Source organism: Oncorhynchus gorbuscha, linkage group LGY, assembly GCF_021184085.1.
Source record: "Oncorhynchus gorbuscha isolate QuinsamMale2020 ecotype Even-year linkage group LGY, OgorEven_v1.0, whole genome shotgun sequence".
NCBI classification, from domain to species: Eukaryota; Metazoa; Chordata; class Actinopteri; order Salmoniformes; family Salmonidae; genus Oncorhynchus; species Oncorhynchus gorbuscha.
This window is the reverse complement of record NC_060199.1, coordinates 2,884,674-2,897,239: the sequence shown is the minus strand read 5'-3', so window position 1 is coordinate 2,897,239 and position 12,566 is coordinate 2,884,674. Positions and strand designations below refer to the sequence as shown.

The window sequence follows — 12,566 nt, the reverse complement described above, 5'->3', positions numbered from 1 at the left end:
GAACAATGCAGCTGAGCCCACAAAATTAAAAATATGCTTGGAGATGAAGCTTTATGATACGATTTCCAGCCTTGTATCAGTATTCCAAGGCATTGGTTGTTCAGTGGTAGAATTCTCGCCTGCCACGCGGGAGGCCCGGGTTCGATTCCCGGCCAATGCAGGATGTTTTGAACATGTGATTTCGAGAAGTATGCAAACCCCTGAGGAATAAATCTGTGTTCGATTGCCAGGCCAACAGACATCTCTGGTCTTGGTGGAGATCTCAACTGACTCTTGAAAAATCTGACTTTGCTTTCGTTTTCAGTTTGGACATTTACTCATTCTCAGGAGACTTTGGTGAATCCATTGTACATGTCCAGTGTGTGAGGTCATTTACTTTGTGCAAGGCTTTAGTTGTTAAATGGGAAACGAGAAACCAACTAGTCACTGACAACTGTCTTGAGTTTGGCATTTGTGACAATGTCCTGGGACATCCCACAAACTCGTCACCTTCTAACTACGATTGCGTGGCCTGTGAGTGGTGGAGAGCGAAACCGATTACATGTACGTGTTCGTCAGAGTCCCAGCTTTCCATGGAGGGGTCGCAGTCGTTTCTAGCTCTAACCATTCAGGCTATACAGATGTTTTTGTTAGAAGGGTTAAAGCCCAACAGTGCAAACTTATGGTTAGTCCCAATTCTCCACGTTTTTTCAAAGGTCCAACACACCAGCTCCTCGTTAGTATAGTGGTGAGTATCCCCGCCTGTCACGCGGGAGACCGGGGTTCAATTCCCCGACGGGGAGAAAGGACTTCTTTTTTTTAGGGTGAACAATGCAGCTGAGCCCACAAAATTAAAAATATGCTTGGAGATGAAGCTTTATGATACGATTTCCAGCCTTGTATCAGTATTCCAAGGCATTGGTTGTTCAGTGGTAGAATTCTCGCCTGCCACGCGGGAGGCCCGGGTTCGATTCCCGGCCAATGCAGGATGTTTTGAACATGTGATTTCGAGAAGTATGCAAACCCCTGAGGAATAAATCTGTGTTCGATTGCCAGGCCAACAGACATCTCTGGTCTTGGTGGAGATCTCAACTGACTCTTGAAAAATCTGACTTTGCTTTCGTTTTCAGTTTGGACATTTACTCATTCTCAGGAGACTTTGGTGAATCCATTGTACATGTCCAGTGTGTGAGGTCATTTACTTTGTGCAAGGCTTTAGTTGTTAAATGGGAAACGAGAAACCAACTAGTCACTGACAACTGTCTTGAGTTTGGCATTTGTGACAATGTCCTGGGACATCCCACAAACTCGTCACCTTCTAACTACGATTGCGTGGCCTGTGAGTGGTGGAGAGCGAAACCGATTACATGTACGTGTTCGTCAGAGTCCCAGCTTTCCATGGAGGGGTCGCAGTCGTTTCTAGCTCTAACCATTCAGGCTATACAGATGTTTTTGTTAGAAGGGTTAAAGCCCAACAGTGCAAACTTATGGTTAGTCCCAATTCTCCACGTTTTTTCAAAGGTCCAACACACCAGCTCCTCGTTAGTATAGTGGTGAGTATCCCCGCCTGTCACGCGGGAGACCGGGGTTCAATTCCCCGACGGGGAGAAAGGACTTCTTTTTTTTAGGGTGAACAATGCAGCTGAGCCCACAAAATTAAAAATATGCTTGGAGATGAAGCTTTATGATACGATTTCCAGCCTTGTATCAGTATTCCAAGGCATTGGTTGTTCAGTGGTAGAATTCTCGCCTGCCACGCGGGAGGCCCGGGTTCGATTCCCGGCCAATGCAGGATGTTTTGAACATGTGATTTCGAGAAGTATGCAAACCCCTGAGGAATAAATCTGTGTTCGATTGCCAGGCCAACAGACATCTCTGGTCTTGGTGGAGATCTCAACTGACTCTTGAAAAATCTGACTTTGCTTTCGTTTTCAGTTTGGACATTTACTCATTCTCAGGAGACTTTGGTGAATCCATTGTACATGTCCAGTGTGTGAGGTCATTTACTTTGTGCAAGGCTTTAGTTGTTAAATGGGAAACGAGAAACCAACTAGTCACTGACAACTGTCTTGAGTTTGGCATTTGTGACAATGTCCTGGGACATCCCACAAACTCGTCACCTTCTAACTACGATTGCGTGGCCTGTGAGTGGTGGAGAGCGAAACCGATTACATGTACGTGTTCGTCAGAGTCCCAGCTTTCCATGGAGGGGTCGCAGTCGTTTCTAGCTCTAACCATTCAGGCTATACAGATGTTTTTGTTAGAAGGGTTAAAGCCCAACAGTGCAAACTTATGGTTAGTCCCAATTCTCCACGTTTTTTCAAAGGTCCAACACACCAGCTCCTCGTTAGTATAGTGGTGAGTATCCCCGCCTGTCACGCGGGAGACCGGGGTTCAATTCCCCGACGGGGAGAAAGGACTTCTTTTTTTTAGGGTGAACAATGCAGCTGAGCCCACAAAATTAAAAATATGCTTGGAGATGAAGCTTTATGATACGATTTCCAGCCTTGTATCAGTATTCCAAGGCATTGGTTGTTCAGTGGTAGAATTCTCGCCTGCCACGCGGGAGGCCCGGGTTCGATTCCCGGCCAATGCAGGATGTTTTGAACATGTGATTTCGAGAAGTATGCAAACCCCTGAGGAATAAATCTGTGTTCGATTGCCAGGCCAACAGACATCTCTGGTCTTGGTGGAGATCTCAACTGACTCTTGAAAAATCTGACTTTGCTTTCGTTTTCAGTTTGGACATTTACTCATTCTCAGGAGACTTTGGTGAATCCATTGTACATGTCCAGTGTGTGAGGTCATTTACTTTGTGCAAGGCTTTAGTTGTTAAATGGGAAACGAGAAACCAACTAGTCACTGACAACTGTCTTGAGTTTGGCATTTGTGACAATGTCCTGGGACATCCCACAAACTCGTCACCTTCTAACTACGATTGCGTGGCCTGTGAGTGGTGGAGAGCGAAACCGATTACATGTACGTGTTCGTCAGAGTCCCAGCTTTCCATGGAGGGGTCGCAGTCGTTTCTAGCTCTAACCATTCAGGCTATACAGATGTTTTTGTTAGAAGGGTTAAAGCCCAACAGTGCAAACTTATGGTTAGTCCCAATTCTCCACGTTTTTTCAAAGGTCCAACACACCAGCTCCTCGTTAGTATAGTGGTGAGTATCCCCGCCTGTCACGCGGGAGACCGGGGTTCAATTCCCCGACGGGGAGAAAGGACTTCTTTTTTTTAGGGTGAACAATGCAGCTGAGCCCACAAAATTAAAAATATGCTTGGAGATGAAGCTTTATGATACGATTTCCAGCCTTGTATCAGTATTCCAAGGCATTGGTTGTTCAGTGGTAGAATTCTCGCCTGCCACGCGGGAGGCCCGGGTTCGATTCCCGGCCAATGCAGGATGTTTTGAACATGTGATTTCGAGAAGTATGCAAACCCCTGAGGAATAAATCTGTGTTCGATTGCCAGGCCAACAGACATCTCTGGTCTTGGTGGAGATCTCAACTGACTCTTGAAAAATCTGACTTTGCTTTCGTTTTCAGTTTGGACATTTACTCATTCTCAGGAGACTTTGGTGAATCCATTGTACATGTCCAGTGTGTGAGGTCATTTACTTTGTGCAAGGCTTTAGTTGTTAAATGGGAAACGAGAAACCAACTAGTCACTGACAACTGTCTTGAGTTTGGCATTTGTGACAATGTCCTGGGACATCCCACAAACTCGTCACCTTCTAACTACGATTGCGTGGCCTGTGAGTGGTGGAGAGCGAAACCGATTACATGTACGTGTTCGTCAGAGTCCCAGCTTTCCATGGAGGGGTCGCAGTCGTTTCTAGCTCTAACCATTCAGGCTATACAGATGTTTTTGTTAGAAGGGTTAAAGCCCAACAGTGCAAACTTATGGTTAGTCCCAATTCTCCACGTTTTTTCAAAGGTCCAACACACCAGCTCCTCGTTAGTATAGTGGTGAGTATCCCCGCCTGTCACGCGGGAGACCGGGGTTCAATTCCCCGACGGGGAGAAAGGACTTCTTTTTTTTAGGGTGAACAATGCAGCTGAGCCCACAAAATTAAAAATATGCTTGGAGATGAAGCTTTATGATACGATTTCCAGCCTTGTATCAGTATTCCAAGGCATTGGTTGTTCAGTGGTAGAATTCTCGCCTGCCACGCGGGAGGCCCGGGTTCGATTCCCGGCCAATGCAGGATGTTTTGAACATGTGATTTCGAGAAGTATGCAAACCCCTGAGGAATAAATCTGTGTTCGATTGCCAGGCCAACAGACATCTCTGGTCTTGGTGGAGATCTCAACTGACTCTTGAAAAATCTGACTTTGCTTTCGTTTTCAGTTTGGACATTTACTCATTCTCAGGAGACTTTGGTGAATCCATTGTACATGTCCAGTGTGTGAGGTCATTTACTTTGTGCAAGGCTTTAGTTGTTAAATGGGAAACGAGAAACCAACTAGTCACTGACAACTGTCTTGAGTTTGGCATTTGTGACAATGTCCTGGGACATCCCACAAACTCGTCACCTTCTAACTACGATTGCGTGGCCTGTGAGTGGTGGAGAGCGAAACCGATTACATGTACGTGTTCGTCAGAGTCCCAGCTTTCCATGGAGGGGTCGCAGTCGTTTCTAGCTCTAACCATTCAGGCTATACAGATGTTTTTGTTAGAAGGGTTAAAGCCCAACAGTGCAAACTTATGGTTAGTCCCAATTCTCCACGTTTTTTCAAAGGTCCAACACACCAGCTCCTCGTTAGTATAGTGGTGAGTATCCCCGCCTGTCACGCGGGAGACCGGGGTTCAATTCCCCGACGGGGAGAAAGGACTTCTTTTTTTTAGGGTGAACAATGCAGCTGAGCCCACAAAATTAAAAATATGCTTGGAGATGAAGCTTTATGATACGATTTCCAGCCTTGTATCAGTATTCCAAGGCATTGGTTGTTCAGTGGTAGAATTCTCGCCTGCCACGCGGGAGGCCCGGGTTCGATTCCCGGCCAATGCAGGATGTTTTGAACATGTGATTTCGAGAAGTATGCAAACCCCTGAGGAATAAATCTGTGTTCGATTGCCAGGCCAACAGACATCTCTGGTCTTGGTGGAGATCTCAACTGACTCTTGAAAAATCTGACTTTGCTTTCGTTTTCAGTTTGGACATTTACTCATTCTCAGGAGACTTTGGTGAATCCATTGTACATGTCCAGTGTGTGAGGTCATTTACTTTGTGCAAGGCTTTAGTTGTTAAATGGGAAACGAGAAACCAACTAGTCACTGACAACTGTCTTGAGTTTGGCATTTGTGACAATGTCCTGGGACATCCCACAAACTCGTCACCTTCTAACTACGATTGCGTGGCCTGTGAGTGGTGGAGAGCGAAACCGATTACATGTACGTGTTCGTCAGAGTCCCAGCTTTCCATGGAGGGGTCGCAGTCGTTTCTAGCTCTAACCATTCAGGCTATACAGATGTTTTTGTTAGAAGGGTTAAAGCCCAACAGTGCAAACTTATGGTTAGTCCCAATTCTCCACGTTTTTTCAAAGGTCCAACACACCAGCTCCTCGTTAGTATAGTGGTGAGTATCCCCGCCTGTCACGCGGGAGACCGGGGTTCAATTCCCCGACGGGGAGAAAGGACTTCTTTTTTTTAGGGTGAACAATGCAGCTGAGCCCACAAAATTAAAAATATGCTTGGAGATGAAGCTTTATGATACGATTTCCAGCCTTGTATCAGTATTCCAAGGCATTGGTTGTTCAGTGGTAGAATTCTCGCCTGCCACGCGGGAGGCCCGGGTTCGATTCCCGGCCAATGCAGGATGTTTTGAACATGTGATTTCGAGAAGTATGCAAACCCCTGAGGAATAAATCTGTGTTCGATTGCCAGGCCAACAGACATCTCTGGTCTTGGTGGAGATCTCAACTGACTCTTGAAAAATCTGACTTTGCTTTCGTTTTCAGTTTGGACATTTACTCATTCTCAGGAGACTTTGGTGAATCCATTGTACATGTCCAGTGTGTGAGGTCATTTACTTTGTGCAAGGCTTTAGTTGTTAAATGGGAAACGAGAAACCAACTAGTCACTGACAACTGTCTTGAGTTTGGCATTTGTGACAATGTCCTGGGACATCCCACAAACTCGTCACCTTCTAACTACGATTGCGTGGCCTGTGAGTGGTGGAGAGCGAAACCGATTACATGTACGTGTTCGTCAGAGTCCCAGCTTTCCATGGAGGGGTCGCAGTCGTTTCTAGCTCTAACCATTCAGGCTATACAGATGTTTTTGTTAGAAGGGTTAAAGCCCAACAGTGCAAACTTATGGTTAGTCCCAATTCTCCACGTTTTTTCAAAGGTCCAACACACCAGCTCCTCGTTAGTATAGTGGTGAGTATCCCCGCCTGTCACGCGGGAGACCGGGGTTCAATTCCCCGACGGGGAGAAAGGACTTCTTTTTTTTAGGGTGAACAATGCAGCTGAGCCCACAAAATTAAAAATATGCTTGGAGATGAAGCTTTATGATACGATTTCCAGCCTTGTATCAGTATTCCAAGGCATTGGTTGTTCAGTGGTAGAATTCTCGCCTGCCACGCGGGAGGCCCGGGTTCGATTCCCGGCCAATGCAGGATGTTTTGAACATGTGATTTCGAGAAGTATGCAAACCCCTGAGGAATAAATCTGTGTTCGATTGCCAGGCCAACAGACATCTCTGGTCTTGGTGGAGATCTCAACTGACTCTTGAAAAATCTGACTTTGCTTTCGTTTTCAGTTTGGACATTTACTCATTCTCAGGAGACTTTGGTGAATCCATTGTACATGTCCAGTGTGTGAGGTCATTTACTTTGTGCAAGGCTTTAGTTGTTAAATGGGAAACGAGAAACCAACTAGTCACTGACAACTGTCTTGAGTTTGGCATTTGTGACAATGTCCTGGGACATCCCACAAACTCGTCACCTTCTAACTACGATTGCGTGGCCTGTGAGTGGTGGAGAGCGAAACCGATTACATGTACGTGTTCGTCAGAGTCCCAGCTTTCCATGGAGGGGTCGCAGTCGTTTCTAGCTCTAACCATTCAGGCTATACAGATGTTTTTGTTAGAAGGGTTAAAGCCCAACAGTGCAAACTTATGGTTAGTCCCAATTCTCCACGTTTTTTCAAAGGTCCAACACACCAGCTCCTCGTTAGTATAGTGGTGAGTATCCCCGCCTGTCACGCGGGAGACCGGGTTCAATTCCCCGACGGGGAGAAAGGACTTCTTTTTTTAGGGTGAACAATGCAGCTGAGCCCACAAAATTAAAAATATGCTTGGAGATGAAGCTTTATGATACGATTTCCAGCCTTGTATCAGTATTCCAAGGCATTGGTTGTTCAGTGGTAGAATTCTCGCCTGCCACGCGGGAGGCCCGGGTTCGATTCCCGGCCAATGCAGGATGTTTTGAACATGTGATTTCGAGAAGTATGCAAACCCCTGAGGAATAAATCTGTGTTCGATTGCCAGGCCAACAGACATCTCTGGTCTTGGTGGAGATCTCAACTGACTCTTGAAAAATCTGACTTTGCTTTCGTTTTCAGTTTGGACATTTACTCATTCTCAGGAGACTTTGGTGAATCCATTGTACATGTCCAGTGTGTGAGGTCATTTACTTTGTGCAAGGCTTTAGTTGTTAAATGGGAAACGAGAAACCAACTAGTCACTGACAACTGTCTTGAGTTTGGCATTTGTGACAATGTCCTGGGACATCCCACAAACTCGTCACCTTCTAACTACGATTGCGTGGCCTGTGAGTGGTGGAGAGCGAAACCGATTACATGTACGTGTTCGTCAGAGTCCCAGCTTTCCATGGAGGGGTCGCAGTCGTTTCTAGCTCTAACCATTCAGGCTATACAGATGTTTTTGTTAGAAGGGTTAAAGCCCAACAGTGCAAACTTATGGTTAGTCCCAATTCTCCACGTTTTTTCAAAGGTCCAACACACCAGCTCCTCGTTAGTATAGTGGTGAGTATCCCCGCCTGTCACGCGGGAGACCGGGGTTCAATTCCCCGACGGGGAGAAAGGACTTCTTTTTTTTAGGGTGAACAATGCAGCTGAGCCCACAAAATTAAAAATATGCTTGGAGATGAAGCTTTATGATACGATTTCCAGCCTTGTATCAGTATTCCAAGGCATTGGTTGTTCAGTGGTAGAATTCTCGCCTGCCACGCGGGAGGCCCGGGTTCGATTCCCGGCCAATGCAGGATGTTTTGAACATGTGATTTCGAGAAGTATGCAAACCCCTGAGGAATAAATCTGTGTTCGATTGCCAGGCCAACAGACATCTCTGGTCTTGGTGGAGATCTCAACTGACTCTTGAAAAATCTGACTTTGCTTTCGTTTTCAGTTTGGACATTTACTCATTCTCAGGAGACTTTGGTGAATCCATTGTACATGTCCAGTGTGTGAGGTCATTTACTTTGTGCAAGGCTTTAGTTGTTAAATGGGAAACGAGAAACCAACTAGTCACTGACAACTGTCTTGAGTTTGGCATTTGTGACAATGTCCTGGGACATCCCACAAACTCGTCACCTTCTAACTACGATTGCGTGGCCTGTGAGTGGTGGAGAGCGAAACCGATTACATGTACGTGTTCGTCAGAGTCCCAGCTTTCCATGGAGGGGTCGCAGTCGTTTCTAGCTCTAACCATTCAGGCTATACAGATGTTTTTGTTAGAAGGGTTAAAGCCCAACAGTGCAAACTTATGGTTAGTCCCAATTCTCCACGTTTTTTCAAAGGTCCAACACACCAGCTCCTCGTTAGTATAGTGGTGAGTATCCCCGCCTGTCACGCGGGAGACCGGGGTTCAATTCCCCGACGGGGAGAAAGGACTTCTTTTTTTTAGGGTGAACAATGCAGCTGAGCCCACAAAATTAAAAATATGCTTGGAGATGAAGCTTTATGATACGATTTCCAGCCTTGTATCAGTATTCCAAGGCATTGGTTGTTCAGTGGTAGAATTCTCGCCTGCCACGCGGGAGGCCCGGGTTCGATTCCCGGCCAATGCAGGATGTTTTGAACATGTGATTTCGAGAAGTATGCAAACCCCTGAGGAATAAATCTGTGTTCGATTGCCAGGCCAACAGACATCTCTGGTCTTGGTGGAGATCTCAACTGACTCTTGAAAAATCTGACTTTGCTTTCGTTTTCAGTTTGGACATTTACTCATTCTCAGGAGACTTTGGTGAATCCATTGTACATGTCCAGTGTGTGAGGTCATTTACTTTGTGCAAGGCTTTAGTTGTTAAATGGGAAACGAGAAACCAACTAGTCACTGACAACTGTCTTGAGTTTGGCATTTGTGACAATGTCCTGGGACATCCCACAAACTCGTCACCTTCTAACTACGATTGCGTGGCCTGTGAGTGGTGGAGAGCGAAACCGATTACATGTACGTGTTCGTCAGAGTCCCAGCTTTCCATGGAGGGGTCGCAGTCGTTTCTAGCTCTAACCATTCAGGCTATACAGATGTTTTTGTTAGAAGGGTTAAAGCCCAACAGTGCAAACTTATGGTTAGTCCCAATTCTCCACGTTTTTCAAAGGTCCAACACACCAGCTCCTCGTTAGTATAGTGGTGAGTATCCCCGCCTGTCACGCGGGAGACCGGGGTTCAATTCCCCGACGGGGAGAAAGGACTTCTTTTTTTTAGGGTGAACAATGCAGCTGAGCCCACAAAATTAAAAATATGCTTGGAGATGAAGCTTTATGATACGATTTCCAGCCTTGTATCAGTATTCCAAGGCATTGGTTGTTCAGTGGTAGAATTCTCGCCTGCCACGCGGGAGGCCCGGGTTCGATTCCCGGCCAATGCAGGATGTTTTGAACATGTGATTTCGAGAAGTATGCAAACCCCTGAGGAATAAATCTGTGTTCGATTGCCAGGCCAACAGACATCTCTGGTCTTGGTGGAGATCTCAACTGACTCTTGAAAAATCTGACTTTGCTTTCGTTTTCAGTTTGGACATTTACTCATTCTCAGGAGACTTTGGTGAATCCATTGTACATGTCCAGTGTGTGAGGTCATTTACTTTGTGCAAGGCTTTAGTTGTTAAATGGGAAACGAGAAACCAACTAGTCACTGACAACTGTCTTGAGTTTGGCATTTGTGACAATGTCCTGGGACATCCCACAAACTCGTCACCTTCTAACTACGATTGCGTGGCCTGTGAGTGGTGGAGAGCGAAACCGATTACATGTACGTGTTCGTCAGAGTCCCAGCTTTCCATGGAGGGGTCGCAGTCGTTTCTAGCTCTAACCATTCAGGCTATACAGATGTTTTTGTTAGAAGGGTTAAAGCCCAACAGTGCAAACTTATGGTTAGTCCCAATTCTCCACGTTTTTTCAAAGGTCCAACACACCAGCTCCTCGTTAGTATAGTGGTGAGTATCCCCGCCTGTCACGCGGGAGACCGGGGTTCAATTCCCCGACGGGGAGAAAGGACTTCTTTTTTTTAGGGTGAACAATGCAGCTGAGCCCACAAAATTAAAAATATGCTTGGAGATGAAGCTTTATGATACGATTTCCAGCCTTGTATCAGTATTCCAAGGCATTGGTTGTTCAGTGGTAGAATTCTCGCCTGCCACGCGGGAGGCCCGGGTTCGATTCCCGGCCAATGCAGGATGTTTTGAACATGTGATTTCGAGAAGTATGCAAACCCCTGAGGAATAAATCTGTGTTCGATTGCCAGGCCAACAGACATCTCTGGTCTTGGTGGAGATCTCAACTGACTCTTGAAAAATCTGACTTTGCTTTCGTTTTCAGTTTGGACATTTACTCATTCTCAGGAGACTTTGGTGAATCCATTGTACATGTCCAGTGTGTGAGGTCATTTACTTTGTGCAAGGCTTTAGTTGTTAAATGGGAAACGAGAAACCAACTAGTCACTGACAACTGTCTTGAGTTTGGCATTTGTGACAATGTCCTGGGACATCCCACAAACTCGTCACCTTCTAACTACGATTGCGTGGCCTGTGAGTGGTGGAGAGCGAAACCGATTACATGTACGTGTTCGTCAGAGTCCCAGCTTTCCATGGAGGGGTCGCAGTCGTTTCTAGCTCTAACCATTCAGGCTATACAGATGTTTTTGTTAGAAGGGTTAAAGCCCAACAGTGCAAACTTATGGTTAGTCCCAATTCTCCACGTTTTTCAAAGGTCCAACACACCAGCTCCTCGTTAGTATAGTGGTGAGTATCCCCGCCTGTCACGCGGGAGACCGGGGTTCAATTCCCCGACGGGGAGAAAGGACTTCTTTTTTTTTTAGGGTGAACAATGCAGCTGAGCCCACAAAATTAAAAATATGCTTGGAGATGAAGCTTTATGATACGATTTCCAGCCTTGTATCAGTATTCCAAGGCATTGGTTGTTCAGTGGTAGAATTCTCGCCTGCCACGCGGGAGGCCCGGGTTCGATTCCCGGCCAATGCAGGATGTTTTGAACATGTGATTTCGAGAAGTATGCAAACCCCTGAGGAATAAATCTGTGTTCGATTGCCAGGCCAACAGACATCTCTGGTCTTGGTGGAGATCTCAACTGACTCTTGAAAAATCTGACTTTGCTTTCATTTTCAGTTTGGACATTTACTCATTCTCAGGAGACTTTGGTGAATCCATTGTACATGTCCAGTGTGTGAGGTCATTTACTTTGTGCAAGGCTTTAGTTGTTAAATGGGAAACGAGAAACCAACTAGTCACTGACAACTGTCTTGAGTTTGGCATTTGTGACAATGTCCTGGGACATCCCACAAACTCATTACCTTCTAACTACGATTGTGGCCTGTGAGTGGTAGAGAGTGAAATCGATTACACGTACGTGTTCGTGAGAGTCTCAGCTTTCCATAGAGGGGTCACAGTATCAAGCTTAGATTGTAGAATGGCTGGCGTGTTAAGCATGTTCCAGTTTAGGTCGCCTTGCAGCACAAGCTCTGAAGATAGATGGGGGGCAATCAGTTCACATACGGTCTCCAGAGAACAGCTGGGGGCAGAGGGTGGTCTGTAGCAGGCAGCAATGGTGAGAGACTTGTTTTTAGAGAGGTGGATTATTAAAAGTAGAAGTTCAAATTGTTTGGGTCCAGACCTGGATAGTAGGACAGAACTCTACCGGCTATCTCTGCAGTAGATCGTAAAACTATCTTGTCTGAAAATGTTGTAGTTTGGGATGAAGATTTCAGAATTTTTGGTGGTCTTCCTAAGCCAGGATTCAGACACGGCTAGAACATTATTAGCCCCTCCTTTACAGTAGAAGCATCAAACAAGGTTCTAAAGACCATTGACATCTAGTGGAAGCCTTAGGAAGTGCAACATGACCAATATCCCACTGTAACTTCAATACGGAATGAGTGGAAAAACGACCAACCTCAGATTTCCTTGTTGGATTTTTTTCTCAGGTTTCTGCCTGCCATATGAGTTCTGTTAACTCACAGACATCATTCAAACAGTTTTAGAAACTTCAGAGTTTTTTTCTATCCAAATATACTAATAATATGCATATATTACTGGGACTGAGTAGCAGGCAGTTTACTCTGGGCACCTCTGGGCACCTTATTCATCCAAGCTACTCAATACT

General features: G+C 45.8%; 28 non-coding genes across 28 annotated transcripts; all 28 read left to right on the top strand.

The window, feature by feature from the left end:
- The first annotated feature begins 89 nt into the window (after positions 1-89).
- Positions 90-160, top strand: trnag-gcc. Its single transcript has one exon. It is a non-coding gene; the product is annotated as a tRNA-Gly (tRNA).
- Positions 161-710: 550 nt separating this feature from the next.
- trnad-guc lies at positions 711-782 on the top strand. The gene has a single exon. It is a non-coding gene; the product is annotated as a tRNA-Asp (tRNA).
- A 112-nt stretch (positions 783-894) lies between these two features.
- Positions 895-965, top strand: trnag-gcc. Its single transcript has one exon. It is a non-coding gene; the product is annotated as a tRNA-Gly (tRNA).
- A 550-nt stretch (positions 966-1,515) lies between these two features.
- trnad-guc lies at positions 1,516-1,587 on the top strand. The gene has a single exon. It is a non-coding gene; the product is annotated as a tRNA-Asp (tRNA).
- A 112-nt stretch (positions 1,588-1,699) lies between these two features.
- On the top strand, positions 1,700-1,770 carry trnag-gcc. Its single transcript has one exon. It is a non-coding gene; the product is annotated as a tRNA-Gly (tRNA).
- A 550-nt stretch (positions 1,771-2,320) lies between these two features.
- trnad-guc lies at positions 2,321-2,392 on the top strand. The gene has a single exon. It is a non-coding gene; the product is annotated as a tRNA-Asp (tRNA).
- A 112-nt stretch (positions 2,393-2,504) lies between these two features.
- trnag-gcc lies at positions 2,505-2,575 on the top strand. Its single transcript has one exon. It is a non-coding gene; the product is annotated as a tRNA-Gly (tRNA).
- A 550-nt stretch (positions 2,576-3,125) lies between these two features.
- Positions 3,126-3,197, top strand: trnad-guc. The gene has a single exon. It is a non-coding gene; the product is annotated as a tRNA-Asp (tRNA).
- Positions 3,198-3,309: 112 nt separating this feature from the next.
- trnag-gcc lies at positions 3,310-3,380 on the top strand. Its single transcript has one exon. It is a non-coding gene; the product is annotated as a tRNA-Gly (tRNA).
- Positions 3,381-3,930: 550 nt separating this feature from the next.
- On the top strand, positions 3,931-4,002 carry trnad-guc. The gene has a single exon. It is a non-coding gene; the product is annotated as a tRNA-Asp (tRNA).
- A 112-nt stretch (positions 4,003-4,114) lies between these two features.
- trnag-gcc lies at positions 4,115-4,185 on the top strand. Its single transcript has one exon. It is a non-coding gene; the product is annotated as a tRNA-Gly (tRNA).
- A 550-nt stretch (positions 4,186-4,735) lies between these two features.
- On the top strand, positions 4,736-4,807 carry trnad-guc. The gene has a single exon. It is a non-coding gene; the product is annotated as a tRNA-Asp (tRNA).
- A 112-nt stretch (positions 4,808-4,919) lies between these two features.
- Positions 4,920-4,990, top strand: trnag-gcc. Its single transcript has one exon. It is a non-coding gene; the product is annotated as a tRNA-Gly (tRNA).
- Positions 4,991-5,540: 550 nt separating this feature from the next.
- Positions 5,541-5,612, top strand: trnad-guc. The gene has a single exon. It is a non-coding gene; the product is annotated as a tRNA-Asp (tRNA).
- Positions 5,613-5,724: 112 nt separating this feature from the next.
- trnag-gcc lies at positions 5,725-5,795 on the top strand. Its single transcript has one exon. It is a non-coding gene; the product is annotated as a tRNA-Gly (tRNA).
- A 550-nt stretch (positions 5,796-6,345) lies between these two features.
- Positions 6,346-6,417, top strand: trnad-guc. Its single transcript has one exon. It is a non-coding gene; the product is annotated as a tRNA-Asp (tRNA).
- A 112-nt stretch (positions 6,418-6,529) lies between these two features.
- Positions 6,530-6,600, top strand: trnag-gcc. Its single transcript has one exon. It is a non-coding gene; the product is annotated as a tRNA-Gly (tRNA).
- A 732-nt stretch (positions 6,601-7,332) lies between these two features.
- On the top strand, positions 7,333-7,403 carry trnag-gcc. The gene has a single exon. It is a non-coding gene; the product is annotated as a tRNA-Gly (tRNA).
- Positions 7,404-7,953: 550 nt separating this feature from the next.
- trnad-guc lies at positions 7,954-8,025 on the top strand. Its single transcript has one exon. It is a non-coding gene; the product is annotated as a tRNA-Asp (tRNA).
- Positions 8,026-8,137: 112 nt separating this feature from the next.
- On the top strand, positions 8,138-8,208 carry trnag-gcc. The gene has a single exon. It is a non-coding gene; the product is annotated as a tRNA-Gly (tRNA).
- A 550-nt stretch (positions 8,209-8,758) lies between these two features.
- trnad-guc lies at positions 8,759-8,830 on the top strand. The gene has a single exon. It is a non-coding gene; the product is annotated as a tRNA-Asp (tRNA).
- Positions 8,831-8,942: 112 nt separating this feature from the next.
- On the top strand, positions 8,943-9,013 carry trnag-gcc. Its single transcript has one exon. It is a non-coding gene; the product is annotated as a tRNA-Gly (tRNA).
- Positions 9,014-9,562: 549 nt separating this feature from the next.
- On the top strand, positions 9,563-9,634 carry trnad-guc. Its single transcript has one exon. It is a non-coding gene; the product is annotated as a tRNA-Asp (tRNA).
- Positions 9,635-9,746: 112 nt separating this feature from the next.
- Positions 9,747-9,817, top strand: trnag-gcc. The gene has a single exon. It is a non-coding gene; the product is annotated as a tRNA-Gly (tRNA).
- A 550-nt stretch (positions 9,818-10,367) lies between these two features.
- On the top strand, positions 10,368-10,439 carry trnad-guc. The gene has a single exon. It is a non-coding gene; the product is annotated as a tRNA-Asp (tRNA).
- Positions 10,440-10,551: 112 nt separating this feature from the next.
- Positions 10,552-10,622, top strand: trnag-gcc. Its single transcript has one exon. It is a non-coding gene; the product is annotated as a tRNA-Gly (tRNA).
- Positions 10,623-11,171: 549 nt separating this feature from the next.
- On the top strand, positions 11,172-11,243 carry trnad-guc. Its single transcript has one exon. It is a non-coding gene; the product is annotated as a tRNA-Asp (tRNA).
- Positions 11,244-11,357: 114 nt separating this feature from the next.
- trnag-gcc lies at positions 11,358-11,428 on the top strand. Its single transcript has one exon. It is a non-coding gene; the product is annotated as a tRNA-Gly (tRNA).
- The last annotated feature ends 1,138 nt before the right edge of the window (positions 11,429-12,566 follow it).